This window comes from Apium graveolens, chromosome 1, assembly GCF_009905375.1.
Source record: "Apium graveolens cultivar Ventura chromosome 1, ASM990537v1, whole genome shotgun sequence".
Taxonomy (NCBI): domain Eukaryota; kingdom Viridiplantae; phylum Streptophyta; class Magnoliopsida; order Apiales; family Apiaceae; genus Apium; species Apium graveolens.
This window is the reverse complement of record NC_133647.1, coordinates 175,721,677-175,732,485: the sequence shown is the minus strand read 5'-3', so window position 1 is coordinate 175,732,485 and position 10,809 is coordinate 175,721,677. Positions and strand designations below refer to the sequence as shown.

Below are 10,809 nucleotides of genomic sequence, written 5' to 3'. Positions count from 1 at the left end.
TATTAACCTTGCATATATACACGAGGGGAGTCTTTAGTAAAGGGTACTGAACACAAGTATTTCTCATAATAATTATTTTATGTTATTTCAAAATTAATTTTTTTGTAAATATATAAAAATACCTGCAAACAGTTTATAAAATATAGCTGATATCCCAAAATTAAATTCCCCAATATATTTATACATGCAAACAATACTTATTAATTTATATTTATTGTAGATGGTTAATTATCATCAGGGAAGCAGCACGTAGGTGATCCATTTGGAGCCGACTATCAATAGATCATTATCAGGTCGCGGCTTAGGGAGCAAAACATTTTCTATTACACATAAAAAATGCATATATCCATGTGAGGGAGCACCGAAAGCCAAAAAAAAAAAGTCGAAACAAATAGACAGTAATTCCAGCAAATTTTCAATCAAATCTAATAGTAAATGATTGATCATGATTATTAACAAATAAATATTACCGTGACATATTTTTGTTTTTTTCCTATACTAAATCAAACTAAACATACTTAGGATATCATGCTTTCGCAGGGTATGGGGAATGTAAGATATAGACAACTCATTCATAAGAATGAAAATGTTGTTTACTGAAAGACCCCCTTTTTGTGTGTATGTACACAATATATAAAAAGTTTAAAAATTTTAACTAAAAAATAAAATTTGATGATATAATTTTAAAAATTAAGTATAGACAAACCTGAGCATCCAGCATTATTATAGACTTACCTAATTTCAAATGTATTTAACATTTTTTAAATACGTGGACATAATTACAACGGTGAAGAAGATAACTGTTTTGAATATTGAAAAATGTACTCAGACATCTATTAAAACGATCTCATTTTCCAAAATGGCCTCAACAAATATTAAGCAAATCAACATCTTTCCTGAACCATCAAATTAAAATAATGTATACAAAATATGAATATCCAAGTTTCGGTTGAAATTTTGATGCACGAACTGAATTTGAAGAGACGTTGTGATGTGAGTATATACAGATGCCATATCATACGTACAAGGTCGTATTTCTTCGGATTCCCGTCCTTCAAACGAAAATGTATTTGATAGACTCCTATATGCACTCTTTTATCAAAATGAAAGATTATTATTATTATTATTGTTATTAATTACAAAAAATAAAAAAATGTAAACGAAACAGAACGGATCTAAATCTGGATTCTACAGCTAAGAGTAATCTGTAAGATATCGCAGAGACAGCATATTATACAGTTTCATAGGTCCAACTATACCTATATACTTCTGTTAACAATATACATTATAAAATAGAATAAAGTAGAACGACTATTGCTTAGAAGAGCGACAATCACACATAAATTAATATATCAAGGTAACGTGATATCTAAATATATGTACAATACTGTTCGATGTGTTTAGTTTGTACGTGGGAGCCGCACAGTATTTATAGGGTGAACATGGAGTAAAGGTGATTAATGTTTACAAATGATGTATGTATTTTATTTTCTTTGGCGAATTTGGCCGGTGGAGTTCGTTTGAAATACATTTATTTTGGCGAGGTGTGTTGATTATCTATGCTGTGCTTTCAGTTTTTTTGTTAAAAAGGATGAGAGAGGAGAAATGGGGAAGATTTCCTTTAACTCTTGTGTCTTTTTAAAAGATGAGAAAATATTGAATGGGAATTTTTTTTAAAATATATGGCAATCATCTTATCTTTGAAAATAAATTTTCTATATCAACTTTGTTTCTTTTATTCTCAGAAACTCGTGAGCACAATTTTAAAAGAAAATTTAAAAATTTCTTTTCTCTTCTTATTTCCCAAGTTTAGCTCGTGAGAACGGCCATCCAATATTAGACTTGAAATTAGTTATTTGATTATCTCTTGAAAATACTGTTCAAAAATTTTACACTATGTAACTAACTCATGATCTCATGGAATTAAGCTTTTAATTCAATTTTATGAGAACAAATATTCATTTGTAAGGTTATAAATCATATTTGTCAAAAAAAATTAATTTAATTAAAGCCGAACCAGTTATTTCAACAAAATAAGTTTGAAATATGACCTTTTTAAACTTATATTCTTTGTATCTTATTCATTTTTATATAAATTTTTTTCCTTTTTAGATGTCATGTTTAATTCTTTATATTTTAAAAATTATAAAATTTTATAATATACAAACTAACTACATCCACTATTTTTATATCACTACTCTCTTTATATACATTACAAATTGATCGGTCCTAATATTTTACACATTTTTTTATTTTTTGGTCTAATTTATAATTTTTCTTAATTTTTGTGTCATATTTTAAATTTAAACTATTCAATTCGTGAGAGAGAGCGAAAAGTATTTTTTGAGAAATGTGAGATTGATAATTTCACGGTAATTGGTGCGTAATTCTTTTATGGCGCGGAGACAGAGAGCGTACGAATTACTGAATTACGTACGCAGCAACAGATTCGCTGAACATAAATAGGAAGTACGAAGACGCCAGTCCTACCTCTAAACATGCATGAACCTATATTAATGGGTTGGACTTGGTATGCAAGCCACATGTCCGACATCTGCAGCATGCACTTATTCATCTATGTTTTCTTTAAAAAAATCATTACAAGGAGTTAAAAAATGCTTCCTGCAGTTTACATGCATGCTAGGTAAAAGTAAAACCAGCACATCATTATATAGAAGCTTTTCCCTCTTAAACCTTATTTTCTGTTCACTTTCTCAAACTAATCTACATTGTTCAATTTTTCCCAAAATGAACTACTTTTTTCAACTCTTCCCAAACTAACCTACTTTTTATATTTTCTAACTTTTAGTTATAATTATAAATTATACATTATTATTAAATTATATATATGCTGAATTAAACAATTTAATAAACTAAAACACATAGACAGAACATTTTTATTTAAACCGAAAACATTTCAACTTAATAAACTAACAACTTAAAATTAAATTACAAATATTACATTAAATTTCTTTTTGAGGACAACATGCACTGCGTCTCGTGTGACCTTGTTGTCCACATTTTCCACAAATTTTACCAGTCTGCGAGTTATCCATTTCTGTGCGAATTCTTTGACTTTGACCTTTGCTGTGCTTTTTCTTCTTTTTCTTCCTTTAATCCTCATTAGGTACGAGCTTTCCATATCCCTCCCAATTATTTGCTATTGGAAATGTCCAATATGATTGATGCGGTATTGGGGAAAATTCATATTGCCACATCTCATATAATTTTGGTAGAGTATGATATGGTTCAATGTATTGCTTCCAATCTAGGTTACATGTCATACAAGCAGCAACTATATGAGAACAAGGAGAGTGATACTTGTGTCATTTTCCACAAGAATAGTATCCTTTAGAGATATCTATATGATGCTTGTTGTCACTTTTCCAAAATCCCATATCTGTTTTATATCTTGCAGTAATCACCTCAAATACCCCTCTTTCTTGATTGTATGGAATAATCTTGTGTGCCGATGCCTTTTCTTCAATCTTTTGAAAGAGCTTTCTCGAATTCTTGCAATATACATGACCATTTTGAAGATCGTTCAATGTTTGAGTTTGTCTTTCAGCAACAAGTTTGACACTCCGATAATATATGTACTCAACCATTGAAGTGACTGGGAGATGACGAGCGGATCGTAATTGACCATTATATGTTTCAACCATATTTGTTGTTGCTTGACCATATCGATATCCTCCATCATGAGACATAGTCCACATCTCTAGTGGAATGTCTCGTAGCCATTCTTCAGCACTCGAACTAAGGTCTTTGTCCTTAAAAGACAAGTATGCTCAGCAGGTAGTTTGGTAAACCATGGGGCAGTAGGTACCTGTGTTCCGACTGCTGCGCTTGGATTGTCTCCTTCTTCACCATCAGAACTTGCTGAATCTGAATTGAGATTGTCTCCATCTTCACCATCAGTTTCATCACTTTCGGACTCGTGTGGAGAGATTAAATGATCAGTTTCACTTAAATTGAATACTGCATTTACTTTCCATCATATCTAGAAAACTCTCATTATCCATCTGCAAATTAATTTGCTTTGTTTTTCTATGATTTATTTGTTGTAGATTGGTTTGTATATATATGCATTTTAGAGATATGATAAGAGTAATTTTATTTTGTGTTTTGATTGGTTGTCAAGATTACATTGATATCAACCACAACTGTTAGATATTTTATTAAATTTTAAAGATAAAACATTATCTCAATATTTTCATTTCTATTGGTTGTCCAGATTTCATATTTGATCATATATGATATCAATAATGTAGTGTGGTTGTCCAAACAAGTTTTTTTTAATTGCTGAAACAAGAAATATGTGAAATAAATTAGAAAAAAAAAATAAAATATGCATTATATTTAACCAAGTATTAATAAATTACTGTATTTTAATATTTTTTATTTTTTATTGAAAATGTTATATTAAAAAATTAATTCAGCTATATATAATTTAATCATAATGTATAATTTATAATTATAACTAAAAGTTAGAAAATATAAAAAGTAGGTTAGTTTGGGAAGAGTTGAAAAAAGTAGGTCATTTTGGGAAGAATTGAACAAAATAGGTTAGTTTGGGAAAGTGAACAGAAAATAAGGTTAAACAGGGAAAGACTTCTCATTATATATGAATGTAATGCATTTCTATCCATAGTTAAATTTGACATTTTTTTTATATAAAAAATTACTAAAATATATGAATGTCTCATACCAATAAAAAAAAATGTCTCATTAAAATATATTTGTGTGGGTGCAACTACTTCTGCCATGACAAAGTTGACACATAACTTAAGTAATAATTAGAATTAACACATCATCAATGATTAGCTACTAAATCTAGCATTAGTATATAGCAAGTCGATTAGATAATTAATGGATAAGTAAGAGCGTTGATATATAATCTTAAAAATATTTTTCATCTCTCTCTGTAACACACAATATATGAGAAACAGTTAGGCTCTTCAAAATGTATGGTTACTATTTTTTTTCTTCTCAATCAATAAGCTTAAACTTCATTAAAGAATTCAATTAGCTCTACTGTTCAGATTTTATCATGGTATCAGAGCGGATTCGATCAACTATTTGTTAATTGACGATTCTCAGTTCGTATACTAGTGATCTTCTTCTGCAATTTCGTCGAAATCTCTATTTCTCTGAAATCTCTTTTCAATCTTTCTGCAGCTGGTGTTATCTCTCTCGTTATGAGTTCACTACATTTTTTTTCATTTTATGATATACTATATTGATATATACAATTGCGAATTGATAATTGATCTATAAACCCTAGATCTGTACGTTTTTGAATCAGTATATTGTTCGATATTTTATGATATAGTATGTTATCGTTATAATATGTTTTTCTTCTTCGAGATTGAAATTGACAAGAATTCTTCATGACTGATCATAATCGAACAAAGAGTCCTAATCAAGATCCATCTAGTGTGTATTTCATACATCCATCAGGCTCAAATTCTCCTCAACTTATAATAGTAAAGTTTAATGGAGCATGCTTTAACAATTGGAAACGATCAATGTTGTTGTCATTACCAGCAAAGAATAAACTCGTGTTTGTTGATGGTTCTCTTGAAAAGCACGGGATTACATCAACTGATTTCAAAGCCCGGGAACGTTGTAATGATCCGGCGTGTTCATGGATTATCTTTAATCTGGATGATAATATAACGAAAAGCGTTCCGTTTCTCAAAACTGCTCATGAGATTTGGATTGATCTAAATGAGAGGTTTGGTTACACCTCAATGACTCAAGTATACCCTCTTGAACAACAGTTGAATGAACTACATCAAGGAGTTGACAAGATTTCTGAGTTTTTTACAAAGATCAAGTCACTATGGGATGCCATGAGTAATGCCAATTTGTTATCTCAATGCACATGCTTAAAGTGCACATGTAATCTTGAACAGAGAGTTCAACATATGCAGAAAACACAAAGAATTATCCAATTTATAATGAAGCTAAATGATGACTACTCTATTGAGGGAAACCTAATATTCTGATACAATATTCCATGCCAAATGTTACCAGTGCTTATAGATTGTTTGCCCATGAGGAAATGCACAAAAAACTGCTCAATTTAGTGCTCAAACTGATTTTCTGGAATTTTATTCTGACAACAAAATGTTTAATGACATCTGGTTGTAATCAGTTCTTAACCATTGTTGATGACTTTAGTCGATTTACCTCGGTGCATCTTTTAAAGCATAAAGCATAAATCGGACATTGGTGATATTTTGAAGAATTTTACTGCTTATGTGACCACATTTTAAGACCACTATTAAAGCTTTTCGTTCTGATAATGTTAAGGAATTTTGTGAAGGTGCATTACAAAGTTTCTGTTTGCAAAATTGTATTATGCAACAACGAATTTGCAACTACACTCCTCAACAAAATGGAATTGTAGAATGCAAACATCATCATTTGCTTGAAACTGCACGAGTTTTATCAATTTAGTTCAAGCTTCCTATGACTTATTGGGGTGAGTGCATTATCTGTGTCACGCATCTTATGAATCATATGTCATTAAAAGCACTAATAATCATATTTTTTATTTTAAACCCTATAATCAGAACCAGATATTTGTCATCTTAAAACATTTGGATGTTTGTGTTACACTTCCACAAATGTTGTTCATCGTACTAATTTTGATCACAGAGCCAGTCCTGATATTTTCGTTGGTTATCATGTACATATAAAATGTTACAAGGTTCTTGATTTAACAACCAAACTGATTGTTACTTATGGAGATATTATTTTTCACGAGAAGCATTTCTTATATCATTTTACACCAGTTTTTGCTGCTGATACTTTTCCATCTGCCGTTTATTTGCCTGCTGTTACTTCTTTTAATACTGACACTTTTGACACTTTCTTTGATAATACTAATATCGATCAAAATTCAAATCATACTATTCATCCTAGTATTAGTTCACAATCTACTGATAACACTTATATTTCACATTCATACTCTATTTTCACTTTGGCCATGACAGATTCTAATTCCCCTCCTAGCTTCACATTGATTGATCTTAGTGACACGGTTGTTTCTGCCCCGTTAAGACAGTCTACTAGAGTACATAACACGCCCCATCGTGAATGGTTTGCTAAATTATTGTTTACTCTTAAAGATCAAGGTTATGTTTAGTCAAAGAACGATTACAGTTTGTTTATTAAATGAAGCGGTAACTTGGTTTGTTTAACAGCCGTTTATGTCGACGATGTTATACTCATAGGGACTGATTTACATGAGATAAATCACCTCAAAGCGCAACTTAACTTAGAGTTTGGTAGTAAAGATCTTGGTGCCTAAAACTATTTCTTAGGTATTTGCGGTGAGTTATCATTTTACATGTATATTCATGAGCCAGAAGAAATTAACTACTAAATTGCTTTCTGAATGCCCTTTTAATCTGTCCTCCAAAGCTTCTACACCATTACCTTTAAGTATCAAACTCTCTTCTTTTGATGGTGATATAATTTCAAACCTAGAATTTTATCGTTCATTAGTTGGCAAGCTCAATTTTTTTAATAAATATGAGGCATGACTTGGCCTGTGTTATTTAGCCTCTTAGTCAATATATGTAACAACCTCGACAGCCTCATTTGCTTGCTTTACAAAACACTATTCACTGTGTTAATCACATTAAACGTCATGGTATCTAGTTATGAGCAGATACTCATATCAAGTTGCAGACTTTTAGTGACTCTGATTGGGTTGCTTGTGTTGACTCTCGCAAATCTATCACAGGTTATGTACTTTAGTCGTCTATTCACATAGCTAATAATCCAGTATTCCATGAGCGAACGAAACACATTGAAATCGATTGTCATTTCACCTGAGACAAGGTTCTTGACGGGCTTATTCAACTTATTTATATTCCCATTTCGTCTTAACTTACAGATTTATCTACCAAAAGTTTGCATGCTGGTCGTTTCCAGAATCTTTTGTCCAAGATAGGATTGCATGCTCTTCCTCCTGGACCTCCTAACTTGAAAGTCATGTCAGAGTTGACACATCAATAACGATTAAAAATAACACATCAACAAGAATTAGTTACTAAATCTAGCATTAGTATATAGAAAGTCGGTTAGATACTTAGTGGCTAAGTAAGAGTGTTGATATATAATCTTAGAAATATTCTTCATCTCTGTCTCTCTGTAACACACAATATGAGACACAGTTAGACTTTTCAAGATGTATAATTACTATTATCTTTTTAGAAATCAACAAGTTTAAACTCCATTAATGAATTCAATTAGCTCTATAATCCAGATTTTATCAACTTGTTAACTTCCTGAAAAGAAAATATTATGTGTCTTTAAGTATATATAAAAAATATATTTAATCCAGTGTTTCCTTTTGATTAATTTGGACTTGGAACCAGAAGCTTAATAACCATGAGAGTAGCACAATTATGCTATGTACAATTATGTTACAACATCTCTTTATTTTAGGTTATCTGAACTATCAACATCATATAATTCATATTATATATATGCATCACTGAACAGTAATATGATTAAATTAGTGTAGTCTCAAACTGGATGTATCCAAAAAACCTGCTAAGGCCATATTAATTGATTCTCAACTTGAATTGGGGAATAGTTTGTTGCATTTTGTTCGTTGTAAAATCTGGTAATTGGTCCATATAAAAAGAAATCTGGTTCGCATAAAGATTATAGTCATAATCCGCCTCTTCAAAATAAAAACAAAAACATTTTGGTGAAAATACAGTTCATTATCAGTCACCAACTACGATTTTGTCTACCATGACAAATTCACAACATAGTGACTTGTATATGTAGTACTTGTACATTTCACGCTTCTTTTAATTTCGAAGAATCCTGAATCCGTGATAATATGGGACTGGGCCTTATCTCGGAAATATAACCTAAATATTGGGCCTCCCATTACCACCCAGCCTGTGCTTTATGCAGTCTTGGTCTAGTTATTCTATTTCAATCTAATTCTGAATTGGGAATTGGGCTATAGTTAGTTGCATTTAGTTTTGGACCTTTTGGTGAAGGCTTGACCCACATTCCTTTTGCTGAGGCGTCTGAAATTCTGAATGGTAATTATTAACTAATTTGTGACACTTAAATTAATAAATTTAAACTAACGGTTTGCCAAAACTTAGTCTGAGGAATAAATAAAGTCATAAGCAAATTTCTGATCTTTTTTTTTGGTCAGCAAAATTTATAAAATTTTAGATTCTTACAATTTGTAGGTCAAAAAAGAATTTTTGAACATATGAGCTGGTTTGCCCGAGAGGTTAAGGGGGAAGACTTAAGATCTTCTGCACATAAGTGCGCATGGGTTCGAACCCCATAGCCAGCAAAATCTACTTTTTTGTTTAATTCACAATTTATTTTATTTTTTGTGCTTTATATACCTTTTTTTTGTTTAACTCACATGTGTTTGCTCTGTTGTATTTTGAGTAAAATATTTAAGTTGTAAATTATTAAAGTTTATTACTATCATTTAAGTTAATTAGACGTTGTTTACATATTGTGAATACTGTATGTATTTCATTAAACTCAATGAAAATTTTAAGCAAAACCAACAAAATTTATTACAAAAAAATACTCGTTATTAAAATCATAAAAATATATTACTAAAAAATAATACGATTTATGACTTACACAGGAGTAGAAGTTATTTTCTCAATCAAATTCCAATTTTGTGATTTAGTTGACTAAGCGTCCGTTTGGGAAATCTTAAAATAAGTAACTTATGACTTAAAATGAATAAGTAACTTATAAGTGATAAGTGGATAAATATTTATAAGTTATATAAGTGTTTGGATAATTTTACTTATAAGTCTGATAGGGATAAATAAATTATGATTGTATAATTAAATACTGCATTAATTGTACAAGCTGTGGGCTGCTAGGCCCAATAAAAAGATATATGATACTCAGACCAGAAAGGTTAAGCCTGATGGACCAGATCAGGCCTGATGGAATAAAAAAGGTCCAAAAGCCCCCTGATTATTAATTAATTTCGTAATTAATTTATAAGGGACAAATCGGATGTTGAAAAGAGTCCCGATAAGGATATAATTCCTTGGAGATTAGCCTCAAGGGGACCTAAAAGGATAAGGAATCAGTTTCCTACTATTTAGGACTCCAAAGTCCATTCTAATTATGAGACTTGCCCACCAAGTCTCCTATACCAAGTCCAATTCAAGGACCCCCAACATCTATATAAGGGGTCTCACCCCCACCAATTAGAACTACGTTTTTTGGCTTGATTCTCTAATTCACAGAGATACGTAGGCATCTCGTAAAGGCAGATTGAGTCACGAAACACGAGAGCAGTCATTAAAGGCCTTGAGCTCCCGAATCTTAGTATTAAATACAGCAAGTAATAACCTTAGCTTTTTACCCATAACATTTGGCGCCGTCTGTGGGAAAAACGGAACAACAACCATGGCGAGAACACGGAGAACAACCAGCACTCTGGAGGAGGGAACACCATCAGGGACAACCCAGGTGATTTCATCAACCGTGGAGGTTCCTCCCCATTCAACTTATGCATCTACTCAGGGGGAAGCCCAGACAGGGGCAACTCATCCTCAGCCACAAGGGACAACTCCCCCGACTATTCAAGGTACGAATCCTCAAGTTCAACAAATACATATACCTGTGAATTCTCGACCCGTCGGGTATGAATATTCAACTATTGTTACTACTAACCCCCCTTATGGGATGCCCCTTCACCCTGAGGTTGGAGGAAGCGGATATGCTGGGCGAAGCGAAGCACGAGGGCGGTCGCCCCCCTATATACGAGGT

The 10,809-nt window shown here is 31.8% G+C and overlaps 1 non-coding gene across 1 annotated transcript; it reads left to right on the top strand.

Annotated features, from left to right (window-relative positions):
* The first annotated feature begins 9,269 nt into the window (after positions 1 to 9,269).
* Positions 9,270 to 9,352, top strand: TRNAL-UAA (transfer RNA leucine (anticodon UAA)). The gene has a single exon. It is a non-coding gene; the product is annotated as a tRNA-Leu (tRNA).
* Positions 9,353 to 10,809: the final 1,457 nt, after the last annotated feature.